Here is a 15,364-nt window from a genome sequence, read left to right as displayed (position 1 = left end):
CACACACACACACCCTCCCACATATTTAGGCTCCTATAAAGCATTCAATATGTTTTTACTTTCCTAAAGTATTAGATATTGGCCCATTAACTCTAGGAAATGATGTTTTGATTTTTCATATTTCAAACTACTAGTATATAATTCAGGATAAGCGAGTTCCTAATCTCAAACAATTCGCTAATCTCAGAAGTCACATAGCCTCAATTCATAACACGGGCCCCAGGCAGGACAAGCCACAACCATGGAACATTTGTAATATTTGACAACCAGGAAATTTTTGATGTGAAGACATTTAGTTTGTTTTTCCATATTTAGAACTTTATGTGTATGAGAAAAAGCACACAGTAACATCACAGGTTGATTTATAGAAAAGCAACTTATAGATCAATATAAATTTATTTCATTTTTCTCGTGTATCAGCATCTGAAACCCTGATTTTCTGAGCCTCTAAATCTTGAACACTGTCCCTGACCACCCCACACCCCATCATCTAGGGAATCTTCTCTCCCTTCCTCTCCTTCCTCTCTTGGGACCCTGACCATCATCTCTTCGTGTCTGGGTTGTAGCACTAATTTTCGGGCTATCCTTAGTCTCCTTCATTCTGCCTCTACACATTACCGCTAGAATAATCCTATTAAAATACTTTTTGGGTTTCAGTGTTTCTCCGAAGTTTACAGAATAAAAGATTAAACCTATAGCTTATCATCCAAGGCCTATTATAAATTGTTCCCTGCTTCCACTGTGACCTCATTTCTGCATTATCTTCCTGTGAATGCCTTTGGATCATGCAAAGGGATCCTCCCTGAGACTTCTCTTTCTTATCTGTATTGATTTAATAATAACTGTTCCTATCTAATAATGTTGTTGAGAAGATTGAATGACACAGTATATGAAAATCCCCTATCACACGCCCTGACATAGAGTCAGCCCTTGGTATTATTGTGGCACATTGTTACAAATACATATTACACATTTCTGACACTTCCATTAGCAATCCTTTTTTAATTATCAGTGCCTATATGCTATTCCAGTATCATCCTTTATTCTTTAGGATTCACTGAGAATAGTTTACTAACAAACACAAAAATGCCAATTACTCATACTGAAAAACTAGATTAATGGCTATAACTCAGTTCATTGCAACAAATAATTCTAGTTCTTATTATCCAAATGATGGTATGTTCTTGTAGTCTTGCTTCTACTGTGACTGCCAACAGTTAAGCAGCCTGTCAAGGGTGCTGTTAGCTTGAAGATCGAAGAATCTGCCTTTGTAGCTGCCAGGATGTCCTCATGAGCTAACTACATTCCACCTTTAACATAAGAATTTGCAAAGATGTTTGGTTCCATCTGGGGTGGATGGTGTGTTATAAATCCACTGTGCTTTGTAATATTAAAGGTAGTCTAATGATGTTACACCAGCCACTGGTGCACTTGCTGAAAAACAGGGTGGTACACCTGTCAGTCCCATATAAATGCACCCTTATTTAAATTAGTACAACCACTATGGAAAATAGTATGGAGGTTTCTCAAACAACTACAGATAGATCTTCCATATGATCCAGCAATCCCACTTATGGGTATATACCCAGAGGAATGGAAATCATCATGTCAAATCCCCATGTTCATCACAGCTCTGTTTACAATAGCCAAGACGTGGAACCACCCTTAATGTCCATTGATGGATGATTGGATAAGGAAACTGTGGTATATATACACCATGGAATACTACTTTGCCATAAAAAAGAATGAAATTCTCCCATTTGCAGCAACATGGATGAGCTTGGAGAAACTTATGTTGAGTGAAATAAGCAAAGCATCGAGGAATAAATATCACATGTACTCACTCATAAATGGGAGCTAAGAGAGAAAGAAGGAAGGAAAGAAAGACCACAGTGGTGTGCTGGACTTGCAGAGGGAGAGAACATACATGGGGATACAAAGCGGAATGGGGACAGGGGGATGGGGAGGGAGGTTGGGGATAATTGGGAGGGGGACACAGGGAACAATTGCAATTTGTGGTAATGGGCATGCTGCCAGTATTGATCTGGCCTTCACATCTAGGACAGGAGGGGGGACAATCAGCTTTGTATCTCATGAATATTCATAACCAATAAAAAAAGGGGGGAAAATAAATAAATTGCTTAAAGTTGGTCTATAAAGGTGATGTCAGATTGTATGAAGAGTTCTGGACTAGGAGTCTGGAAACCTGGCTTCTGTGATCTGTTTAGAGCTTATGGTGTGGCCAAGTAGCAAAAGGTTATTTCTCAGTAAAATGTGAATTATATCTGCCTTCTTAGAGGACTATAGTAAATAACAAACTATGTAAAAGTGTTTTGATTAAATTGATAGTTTCATTTCTGCATGAAATTTATACATATAATATGCAATGTGATATGTCAATCACCTAAGAAAGACTTTTATTATATTTGTAGTATTTGCTGAAAATATTGTTTCTTTAGGAAAAAATTAGGTTCTTTCTAAGACATAAATATTACATATTCTCAGAGTTAACTTTAAGTAAAATAATGAGAAAAGTTTTCTATTATTTCTTATCATTTTTGCCGTTTGCATTCCTGAAGAGAAGACATATAGAAGAAGGCATATAGAAGAAAAGGATTTTACATAAGAGAGAAAATTTGAGGAACATGACCTTTTATGGGATGAATGAAAACAAAGTTTGAATTTTACCCCTTAATATTGAAAACTGAGATAAAAGCCATAATTATTACTGCTAATACCTGTCTTACCAGAGCAAAGACAAGGCTCAGCTAACTCTTTGGAGGGAAGTCACTGGTCAGTATATGGCCAGTTTGGTGAAAATAATGATAAAAGCAGCAGCAGCAGCTATTGCTTCAATTCTCACTGCTCAGTAAGATCAGAGCAAAGCTCATCTTCCAGACCATGGAAAAGAACTGACCCAGAAATTAAGACTTGCCCTAAATCTCATCACTGTGTCAAATATAAAACTGATTCTACCTGGCTCCAAACACTGTGTTTCTTTCGTGGAACCACCTGACAAAACGGGTTTTTCTTTCATGGAACCACCTGATAAAGCTGGTTGTGAGAATAACTGACTTCAATCAAGAAGGTGAAGACAAAAACAGAAAGTTAACTATAAGATGTGGAATGTTCTTTTTCTTTTGCTTCTTGCATAAAATGCATGATGGCCTTAAGCGTGTGTTGTTATTAATAACTCAATCACTGCTAAGGTTTTTAGCAAAAAACGAAAGAGCAGTGCCCAACCTCAGGAAAGGGAGAAGCCAAGTTTTACAAACAGAGCCCAGTTTACATGTTCCAAAACTGTATTTTGATTAACAGCAAAAGATATTGAAAAATGTTGAAAATAAAACTCTGAGTTATAACATAGTGAGTATCTCAAGGACATGAAAGACATTGATGTTTTTAGTTTTTCCTTCCCCACCCCCTGCCCTGTGGAAACAAGTCCTCATTACATTGACTGCTATTCATGCTTTTAATGATTAAGCTTTGGCTAGTGCCTTAAAAGGGGCCATGCTGTCAGCTCCTACTTGAACAGCTTGTTACATATGGCTTTACAGTTTGGTCTTCAAATTACCCTGAGGAAAGGGACTCAAGAGTACATCATATTAAAATGGAAAGTCTCTCTGAAGTTTCCTACCCTAGAGCAGCTGCCTGCACTCTCTAAAATGTGCTCTGACTGCCCTCTCCTGGTTGGATGTAAGAACAGCTAAAAGAACAGTTATGAACAGGTTTTAGCATTACATACTCTTCATCTAACCTGAATTTAATAGAAATGGAAATTACTAATTGACCAAAAGAAAAAGAAAAAAAAAAACTACAACAACAGGAGAGAAACAGAATTCATATGTGTGACTCTACAGTGCAAATATAAACCATGATTAAACAAATTCCATAACAAAGCATCCTAATGTTGGGCTAAATTCTTTCTTTGGGGCCATTTGATTTGTAGGGTTGTACCACAGCTACCTATTGTGTATGACCAGAGCTCACATGAATTCTGGATAGGTTTCACTTAGGTCTCATTAACTATAGGACAGAACCCAATGGAAGCCGGAAACACCAATATTGTATTTGTTTTTATTCATTTGTATACTTCTATCAGGGTCTCAAAGGGATCCTGTTAACACCTTGATTTCAAACATCTACCCTCCAGAACTATAAGAAAATACATTTCTGTCACCTTAAGCTACCAGTTTGTGGTACTCTGTTAGGGCAGCCCTAGAAAACTGATATAATGTTCAAAACCTAATTCCTGAGTTTCTTCCAAACCACATTCTCCTGTAGTCTCTTGTAAAGAAGTCAAAGGCAACCCCATCCTCAATCTTAATCTTGTTTCCTCTCTTTTGCTCATACTCCATGCCCAATCCATCAACACATTCTGTTGGCTTTACCTTGACAATATATCTAGATGCCAACCACTTATCCCCCGCTGCCACTGTGACCCTTCATTATCTCTCCCCTGGCTTATTTCAGTAGCCTTTTCATGAGTGTCCCTGCTTCTGTACTTGTTCCTGCACAGTCTATTCTCAACCCAGCAACCAGCATTATCTGGTTAAAACATTAATCAGCCGATATCACATCTCTTCTCGAAACCCTTCTATGGCTTCCCAGCTAACTCAGAAAAAGGCAGGGTCCTTTCATTTGGCTGCAGGCTTTGTATAAGCTGCATCCCCCAGTACCACTTGCTACCTCACCCTACTCCTCCTCCTCCTCCTCTCTGGATCTAACACCCTCCTTGATGCACCTTGATCCCACCAGACATGCTGTCAAGTCAGTCCTTTTTTAAAGGTTGTTCCTTCTCACTGGAGGGCTTTTCCCCTAGAAACCCATATGACCTCCTCCCTCAATTTCAGGATTCTGTTTATTGCTTCTAAGTTGGGTTTTCCCTCCCCAGCATATTTAAAATTGCAACTCTCTTTCCCCTAGCACTTCTACATTCTTTCTTTAAATTTTATTCTTATTTTTAATTGTATATATTTATGGGGTACAACATGATATTTTGATACATGAATACATTGTGTAATGATTAAATCAGGGTAATTAGCATATCCATCATCTTAAACATTTATCATTTCTTTGTGATAAGAACTTTTTTTTTCGTTAAATTTTTATTTTGTCAATATACACTGTATATGATTATTATGGCCCATCACCAACACCTCCCTCCCTCCTCCCTCTCTCCCCTCCCACCGAAGAATGTCCTTTCCATTTGCTTGTTGTAACAACTTCAAAAAAGTATAGTTGTTATATCTTTGTGATAAGAACTTTCAAAAACCTCTCTTCTAGCTAGTTTGAAATACACAATACAATATTGTTAACTCTAGTCATCCTACTATGCAATTGAACACTGAAAATTATTCTTCCTATCTCACTGTGGCTTTGTGTCAATTTTCTGATCTCTCACCATTACCCCCTTCTTCTCTACCATCCCCATCGTCTAGTAATCAATATATTCTACTCTCTACTTCTTGAGAACAATTTTTAGATTCCACATATGAGTGAGATCATGCAGTATATGTCTTTCTGTGCCTGGCCTATTTCACTTAACATAATTTCCTCCAGGTTCATCTATGTTGCTGCAAATAACAGGATATCATTCTTTGTTTTTGGCTGAATAGTATTCCATTGTGTGTATGTACCACGTTTTCTTTATCCATTCATCTGCTGATGGACATTTAGGTTGACTTCATATTATGGCTATTGTGAATAGTGCTGCTATAAACATAGGAGTGCAGATATCTCTTAAAACGGATTAAAGATTAAAATATAAGACCCAAAAACTATAAAACTACTAGAAGAAAATATAGGGGGAAAGCTCCATGACATTGTTCTAGGAAAGGATTTTTTGGGATAAAACCTCAAAATCCCAGGCAACAAAAGCAAAAATAGACAAATGAGACTACATCAAACTAAAAAGCTTCTGCACAGCAAAGGAAGTGATCAAAAGGGTAAAGAGACAACCTAAAGAATGGGAGAATATATTTGCCAATATATACATCTATAAGGGGTTAATATCCAAAATACATAAGGATTTCAAACAACTCAAGAACAAAGAAAAATGAATAACCCAACTTCTACACTCTTTACCTTGCTTTGCTTTTTTCCTTAGCACTCATGAACATCTAACATTTCATATATGTACTTTGCATGTATTTACTGCATCTCTCCTTATATCAAAATGAAAATCTTATGAGAACAGGGACATTTTTTCTTCACTGTCTGTGTCTGAAACATCTGGAACACATTAGGATACATAGGAGTTCAACAAATATTTGTCAAATATGTGGATGAGTTACAGTCTCCTAAATTTTCCATGATAGATAAATGAGAAAAATAGCACAGTGCAAATAAATATCTAATTATGAAACTTCTTAAAAATGGGCAAGTACACTCAGTATAGTAACAACTTACAAGTATTTGCATTCTTCAAAACTTCTCAGGTATGGGGAGACTGGAAGTGACAGCTAAGGGGCATGGAATTTCTTTTGGGGGTAATAAAAATGTTCTAAAATTGATTATGTTGAACAAACAAACAAAAATCCCAAAAAACAAAATTACCCAGCATAAAATATTTTGACAATTTAAAACTGATGTTTGATTTACCTGAAATGACCAGAAGATTCAAAAGTGGAAGAGGGAAAAGAAAAGAAAAGAAGAAAGAGGCAGGAGGAGAACTTTTACAATTTATCAAGGTAAGAGGGTTTACTATTAAAACATTAAATGAACAGATAACTTCAGTAAATTTAAGACTGAATGGTTCCAGACAGCATGCACTTACCTGAAGGAGATTCATGCTAATTTGGGGGAATCCCTTACATTTTCCCTCTACTTTTAGAGGAATAAAAAACTAGTTTTAGCAAGTCATCTGGATTCCTTTTCTGTATTTGGAAGCCAAATCTATGCAAATCTCTTTAGACTAAAAAAAAAAAAATGTTATGATTAGCTATTGAAACCTTAGCAAATTTTGTGATGATACTCTAGAGTGACATAGTGCTCTTTTGAGTTAATGGCAAGCAAATTTACACATTTATATTGTTTTGTACTAATAGTCAGTGGAACTGATAAAATAAAAAGCACAGGTACCTTACTGGGTAAATCAACATAGAGGGAAACACTCTGGCCAATATAATGATTCAGGCCTTTGGAAGGACAGAGAGAATAATGCATTCAAATACAAAACAACAAAAACTGGTCATTAGTTTTATTAATGCCCTACAGAAGGATATTGAGACACTGAGGGTTGTTAGTAAACACTGAAAACTAAATGTAACAGCCAGAGGAACTATTTGGTAAGTTTAAAAGAGGATTGTATCTTTTGTAGTCCAAGACCCACACAGCGATAGAGCACGCTCAAGATCTGACAGGTTTATTGAACTTCAAATACAGAAGAATGCTCTGTCAAGGCAGATCTGTAATACTAAATTCAGTGCCCTGATGAGGAAAGCCTGAGACTCTGAAACATTTGAATGAATATCCCAAAGATTGAAGCTCTCTAGAATCCCCTAAGCTCTTGAAGCTGCAGAGGTGGTTCATCTTCCCTATTAAGAGCTAGTGCTTTCCCCATGCAGAGGCCTCTCCCCCAGAGGCAACAGAATGCTCCCCTTAGGATATGTCCCCACCCTTCTCTTGGCTACCAGGCTAATAACTATGTTTAAATCTCAGGATAGCCCAGCTGAATTCATGCTAGCTCTAATAAGAAAGAAAGAGATTATACTCTAAAGAAGTTGCAAAAACTAAGTAGCATACATTAGCAGGAGCCAGGAGGGTACCAACTGAAAGAAAGTGAGCCAAGATGCCAGGTACCGTTCAAGCTTTATTAAAGAAGGAAATCTGCTGGGCTGTACTCAAAAGGGAGGATAGCCCGGGGCTTCTCTGAAAATGGGGGACAGCAACAACAGTGGGTTTCTGTGAGTTTATATTAGCTGTTGGGCATGAAATGTACGTACGGGGGAGGGGGGCCATTAGGTTGATGTAACTGGGTGGAGAACTGCGCTGATGTGGAAGTCGGAAAATTGTTTATAAGTCAGGAGGCTTCTTGTAGAGGGAAGCGAGGAGGAGCTTGGTGTTGGAGTGGAAGACGAGGCCAGTGGCTGTTTTGTGCTGGTGCTTATCGTGTGCACAGTGGCTCCAGTCACGTCCAAAATCCATCATTCCTGCCTTTTAAGTATAAGAAGGGAAAAGGGGCAAATGTCTCATTCTTCTGAAGCTGCTTCCTGCTGGAGACGGGTGAAGACATGAAAAAAATAAAAGATTTATGTTGGCGGGTAAAACAATTAGGTGGCAGGGTATTGGTTTCGTGTGGGGAGGCTGTATTCCTCCGGGGAAGGGTCACTGATTCTGAGGGGCTGATGTCCTCCTCACAGGAACAATTCGGCGACCTTTTGGTTGGTGAAAGCCTGTATACATTCCTGCAAGAAATTAGAGAAACACCAAAAGAGACAGGGACCAAAAAGTAGGATGAGGCACAGTTTGGGGTCCTAGTAGGGGCATAGGCCAGGGTATCCAAGGATTCAGTGAAATGGTTTAAGTTATTTTGGATCACCCTGGACTCATTTATGTAATAACAGCATTCCTCCCCCAAGAAGAGGCAGGTGACTTCCTTCTCAGCTGTTAGGAAGTAGAGGGCCTGATGGTTCTGTAAAGCAACTGTCACAAGTGAGGTGACCTGTTGCTGGAGGGAAGAGATGCTGTCTATGCTTAGTTCTTCTGAGGGTTTTTGATAGAATTAAGAGGCAGTAGCAGGGCCCACTATGCCGGTTCCAGTTGCAGGAAGGATCCCTGCCCCAGTGAAAAGGAACAATTAGTGCCCCATGGGAGCAGGAGGCACTTCCTGAGGGAGGGGGGGGCAAAGTTAGTCCCAGTCCCGTCTTCATGTCTCCATCTGTCTGGAGGGTGATGTAAGGGATGAGCCAAAAGAATGTGCAAGAAATTGCATCAGGGGGGCAGGCAACAGGATAACATAGTTTTACAAAGGAAATATATTCCAGTTTTAGGGCATGGATGAGGAAAGTGGGTAAGTGAGTGGTAGTGTTTGGCGGTGTTAGTGAGGCTGAGTGTGGGCAGGCCCCACATAATGCTGACAGTCCCCACTGAGGTGGGATTAGAGGAAAATGAAGAGACATTTGTGGAAAAGTTACAGGCTGCATCACCAGGGAGGGGGTGGCCACAAAAAGTTCCTCACGAAGTGGGAGACAGATGAGTTGCTCAGGGACCAGTCTGGTTCATTGAGGACTGCATAGTCCCTGTGGGCCTGGAACCTCCATATTCCAGGTAAGGAGGAGCATTGAGATAGGAGGCAAAACGTGAGAAGGATGCAAAGGGTTAGGGAGTCAAAAGAATTTAAAGGGCACATTGCCGCAATGAAATCAAGAAGCATCCTACTGACAGGAGGTAAAGAAGTGCGAGGAGAAATCTTCCTACAACGTTACACTCTTTTGGGGAAGCTGCTGCCGATCCTGTAGCAAGTACTAGAACAGATGGTATAATAGTAGCTCTTGTGTGAAGGACGTGGAGCGGGCCTGCAAGAGTAAGAGGATAATCGCCTGGGGAAAGAGCATCCTTTTTCTGGGATTGGGGGAAGAGTGGAGGTCATGGAGATTTTTAGTTTTGTGGGTCCTAAAATGGACAAAGTGTAGGGAGATGTTGGGTTGGGAGTTGAGCTGGGGTACCACTCTGGCTTGGTGTTAACAAATTTTTTGGGTAAAGTCTCAGGTGCTAGTTTGACCAAGGATAAGTGATACCAAGGGACCATTCCTAGTACTTTTACTGCCGCGGGGGTGGTGAGAAGTACTGTATAAGGCCCTTCCCAGCATGGTGAGAGGGGCTTTGGGATTTGGGTCTTAATATACATTTGCTGTCCTGGGCTTAGTTTAAAGTCTGAGAGGGTGGTGGGGAAAGGATGAGGTAATAGTAAGTTAGCCTGTTCCTTAAGAAGATTCCTAATGAGCCAAAGAGTAGGGAGACACTGGTGTAAAGGTGATGAGCTGGAAGGGAGAGGTATTGAGAGTGAAGGGCCAACCATACATAAGTTCAAAGGGGCTGAGGCCTGTGGGCTTGCAGGGGGCAGCCCATAGGTGAGTGAGCGACTGGTGGGCAGGCCAAAACAAGGGATGATTTCTAAGGTGAGAGCATACGTTACTGCTGTAGCATCCTCTGAAGTGCAGGGAAAAGCCTCAATCCAACCTGAAAAGGTATCTACTAATGTTAGAAGATAGCATGTCCTTTTGTGGGGAGAATAATAAAAGGGCTGAAGAAGGCGTAGTAGGAGTTCATAGCCTATATGAACTGAATTATGGAAATCTAAAGGGATTTGCTCAGCTTGTGTGGCAGGGAGGATATAGCGACCAGAGAGAGTATAGCAGTTGTCCTTTCTCTGTGCTCCAACTGTTGGAGGTGTTGTACTTCTTGGGGTGTGTATTGGGATAAGGGTGTAGGGACCATGAGAAGGACCTGAGCAGGAGAGGAAGAGTGGGGACCTGGTGATTGAGCAGCCTGTTTTGCGGTTAGAACTGCCAGTTTGTTTCCCTGGGCTATGGAGTCGTTAGAGGTTTGGTGTCCTCTGCAGGGTATAACCCTAACCTCCTTTGGGAGTTGTGCAGCCTCAATAGCTTGTGTTAGATTTACTGTGGCATAACTCACCCAGGGGGCGGGTGTGGAGCTCCCATACCTAAACCATGTGATGGGTTGCGGGGAGATGTGTGGAAAGGGATTGACAAAGAGGTCTAAAGCTTCCATGCAATTACGTTTTAAGGGTCATGAGTGTTTTGGGATGAGGGTGGCTGAATTTAAGTGAGAGTGAGGTTTAAGGAGAACTGGGAGTTTTTAATGAAGGTAAGGTCTTATGGCTGAGAAGGTCTTGACTGTTTGTTGTCCAAAAGTTAGTTCAGAGCTTTCTCGTGTTGAAAGGGTGGCTGCAGCCAAGGCCTGTAAATGGGTGCCCATCCTCAAGCTGTGATGTCTAGTTGTTTAGAAAGGTATGTAACTGGGGAGAAAATATCTCCTGCCTTTTGTCCCAAAACCCTGACTGTCAATCTTTGGGTTTTGGTGACGTGTAGGATAAAAAAGATGAGATAGGTTTGGGAGAGATAGAACTGGGGCTGTGAGGAGAGTGGCTTTTAATCACTGGAAGGGAGAATGAATGAGCTTTGTGGGGTCTAAAGGAATGGCAGGATCCCCTTTGGCTGCCCCATAAAGTGGTTTGCTAGCACACCAAAGTTAGGAATCCATAGGTGCAGATACCCTGCAAGCCCCAAGAAAGGATTTCACCTTTTGTGGTAGAGTAGGGAGTCAGAAATTAGACTCTTGAACTGAAGGAGAAATTTAGGCCTTGCTGGGGGACACTCAATATCCCCTGGAGGCCAGGAAATTAAGGAGAGCAACAGTGTGGGCCTGTGAATCCTCATAGGAGGGGCTACAAAGGAGGAGGTCATCCACATATTAAAGTGCTAGAGGTTGGGGGGGGGAAGTTAAGATAAGTCTAGAGCTAAGGTCTGGCCAGAAAAGTGGGGGCTATCCCAAAACCCCTGAGGCAGTACTGTTCAGGTGAGTTGTTGGGAATGATGAGTGTTAGGATTATTCCTGTATTAAACAGTATGAGCCATTAGGATTTATAACTGGGAGGATGGGTGTATTGACAGGCGAGTGGGTAGGCCATGAGAGAAGAGAAGAAAGAAGTTTGTGTACAATAGGTTTTAAGCCTATTAGGTGTTTGTTAGTGATGGGGTATTGTGGGACATTAGGGAACAAAGAGAGGTTCAGCAATTTAACAAGGATAGGAGAATGGTGCGTAGCAATGGAGGGAGAAGTATCTTCTACTATGGAATCAACCTTGTTTGAGGGGGAGGGGAAGGTGGAAGCCTCAGGGGCCAGGTCTGGGTGTGGCCTGTAACAGGAGTATTGTAGCTGGAGTTAAAGTGTTTAGGGTAAGAGTAGCTTTGATTTTGAAAAGGATGTCCCATCCCAGTAAGGAGGGTTGGGCATTGAGGCATTACTAAGAATTTGTGTGTGAATTGGGTGTGATGTAGGTTCAGGAAAGGGGTTGAGTGATCCATGGACGGTATTCTGATCCCATGACCCCTACTATTGTGATAGAGGACAGGGTTATTGGTCCTACATATTCAGGAAGGGTAGAGCAAATGGCCCCTATATCGATGACAAAAGAGATCAGCTTACCTGCTACAAGGCAAGTTACTGTGGGCTCACGTGTGGTGATCTCTGTGTGGACCTCGGGCCCTGGGCATCATCAGTCCTCCTCTGGGCAAAGCCAAGAAGCTCTGGTAGGGATGGCCGTGAAGCCAAAGGCTGTAGGTTGGGGACAGGGCCATTCCCTCTCTGGTGAGTGGCATAGTCAATCTCCTAGTGACCTGGCCATTTGCAGTGAGGACAGGTTACTACAGGCCCATGCTGAGTGGCCTGGTTGGCCACATTTGAAGCAGTTCTCAGGTTGCTTGCCTCTTAAGGCAGCTGGCTTTGGAGTATCTGAGCCACAGATGGCATTAGCCAGGAGCTGGTATTTGGCCTGATCTCTTTTACAGTTTTTTCAAATATCAGGGGCTGATTGGGTAATAAAATGAGAGTGTAAGAGGGCCATGCCTGCAGGGGAGCTTGGGTCTATATGTGTTTATTCATGTAAAGCCTCAGAGAGGCAGGTTAGGAACTCATTGGGATTTTCAGTGGATCTCTGTGTGATCTCTCTACACTTGTCATAATTGACTGACTTGTGAGTAGCCTTTTGGAGGCCATGAAGTAGGTATGTGATCATATTATCCTGGAGATCCCGATCCCCATGGCAAGCCTGGTAGTTCCAATTTGGGTCTGTGCAAGGAACAGCAATGGCTCCCACAGGCCACCTATTATGTTGAGCATGTACCTGAGCCACAATCCAGATCTGCTCCCTGTACAGGACTCAGACAATTCCTTCAGTCCCAGCCACTTCAAAGAAGGGTTATAAAAAGCTGGAGCTGAGGTGAAGTTGTTACCTGACAAAGGGAGAGAAGAAGAGGGGTTGGGTGGCTGAGGACGAGCATCTCAAGACCAGGTGGAGGGAAGAGAGAGAAATGTGGAGGGCTGATGGATCAGAAGATTGATCCGAGTCTGGAAGGGGAGGTCGAGCATAAGCTAGGAGAATTTGAGCCATAGGACAGTTTTGACAGAGAGAAGAATGCGTTTAGCGATAACTTCGTATAATGTATGCTATACGAAGTTATTACGCTCGCTCAGCCAGTGAGCGGGAACCGGTCTGTATGTGGGATCCGAACCCTCGGGCGGGAGTGCCGCCACGCTTCCCAAGCGGCGCACTATCCAGTGCGCCACCGGGCCAGCCCCATAGGACAGTTTTGACAGAGAGAAGAATGTGTTCAGAGTTAGGAGAAGGCCTGAGCAAGGAACCTCTACAGCTTTTGCCATTTCGGTGAATGTCTAAATCGAGTGCCATCTTGTGGCCACTGGGATCCATTGTAATGAGGTGTTTGAGTTTTAATGTCTCCCTGGAGGCTGAGAAATTGGCCAGGAGACGGCCCAGAGGTATAGAGCATGGAGTACAGTAGAAAACGAGACTTTTAGGTTTAATGTCTCCCTGAAGGCCAAGAAATGGGCCAGAAGACAGCCCAAGGGCATAGAGCATAGAGGTTTGGATCATGAGGATCCCGTGTAGAGGGTGAGAAAGGGCAGTCAGTCCTGATAGAAGAAGAGTGCCAGCAGAGGGTGTCTCCTTTGGTGCCCACCTTCTTTGTAAGAGAAAAGCCACTGTCTGGCTAGAGGAGCATGCTCCAATAGCTGAGGGGCACAAGAAGTGTTCCCTTGGCCAGGCGCCTGAGCTTCATAGTGACTAGAGTCATAGAGAGTAGTTGGGGGAACCCATAGAAGTAGGGAGGACAGACCTACTGACTCACCCTGAATTGAGGCTGGTGTTGAATGCATTGGTCTAAACAGCAAAAGGAGAGAATCCTGGAGGCATCTGGTTTCAGCAGGTCCGGGAAAGACAGCTGGGAGCCAATCAACTCAAGAGAGGGGGCCAACGGTCCAGCCAAGACCCTTCCTGGGTTTTGGCACCATAATGAAAGAAAGTGAGCCAAGATGCCGGGCACCAGTCTTTATTAAAGAAAGAAATTTGCCGGCTTGTACTCAAAATGGAGGAAAGCCCAGGGCTGCCCTGAAAATGGGGGATGGCAACAACAATGGGTTTTTGAGAGTTTATATTAGCTGTTGGGCATGAAATGTATGGTGGGGGGAGTGACCATTAGGTTGATGTAACTGGGTGGAGAACTGTGCTGATGCAGAAGCTGGAAAGTTGTTTCTAAATCAGGAGACTTCTTGTAAAGGGAAGTGGGGAAGGGCTTGGTGCTGGAGTGGAAGACGTGGCTGGTGGCTATTTTGTGTTGGTGCTTATTGTGTGCACAATGGCACCAGTCATGTACAGAACCCATCACCAATGGGATTGACTTTTAAGGATGTTTGATCAAGAAAATCAGAATGTAAGACTGGATAAGAAAGAATTCCTTCAGCACAGTGCAAGAGGGACTAAAAAACAGGGAAGTTGGCATGTTGGAATGATATGTCATGTGAGGGAAGAGTACTCTCCAAATGATTTTTTTTCCATGGAAAGGCCAAGAGGACACATAATTCATCAAGCCTCTCAGGAACGTGCTGGTAAGAGGAACACTAGCTTCACTAAGGAAGTCAGTGATGGATTTTCTCTAAAGACTGGGACTGATGGTGGGAAAGACATCAACAGAGCTTGAGTCATCATCAACAATAAGGGTGATGGCAAGAGTCTAGATGATGATACTGAGCCCCCCAAATCCAGGGAGCTGCAAATTTTGGGAGAGGTAGTTATGGAGACTTGATCCACAGGGATTTATGCAGATGTTTGTTACAACATGGCATCCTTAGGGGCAAAAGCAAATGGACAGAAAGTGCTACTTATTATACACAATAAAATAAAGGCAAGAACTGATGAGCAGAAAGCTTTTGGCAAGTGCTCATATTTTGTTGTTCAGTTCACCAGTCTGAATCAGTTTTCAGATCTGGAAACTTTTGACCAAAGAGGTGGCTGGTGCCCCATGAGGAAGGACCCTGCAACACCAGAGCAAGTGCATATTATAATGATTCCTTTGGCACTTCCCCAGAATATGTATGACCATTTACTCAAATGATAGATATGGGGTAAAGAGGAATGAACAGACATTTTGAGTGTTTTGGGACGCAGGGACTGAGCTGACATTGATATTTGGAGGCCCAAAACATCATTATTATTCCACTTTTAGAGTTGATACATAAGGGGGCAGGTAATAAAGGAAACCTAGCCAAAGTCCAGCTTACAATAAACCTACTTAGTTTGTGAACCAAGCCTTGGTCATCTTCCTGG

Source organism: Galeopterus variegatus, unplaced genomic scaffold (assembly GCF_000696425.1).
Source record: "Galeopterus variegatus unplaced genomic scaffold, G_variegatus-3.0.2 Scaffold1905, whole genome shotgun sequence".
NCBI lineage: Eukaryota > Metazoa > Chordata > Mammalia > Dermoptera > Cynocephalidae > Galeopterus > Galeopterus variegatus.
This window is presented reverse-complemented; position numbering follows the sequence as displayed.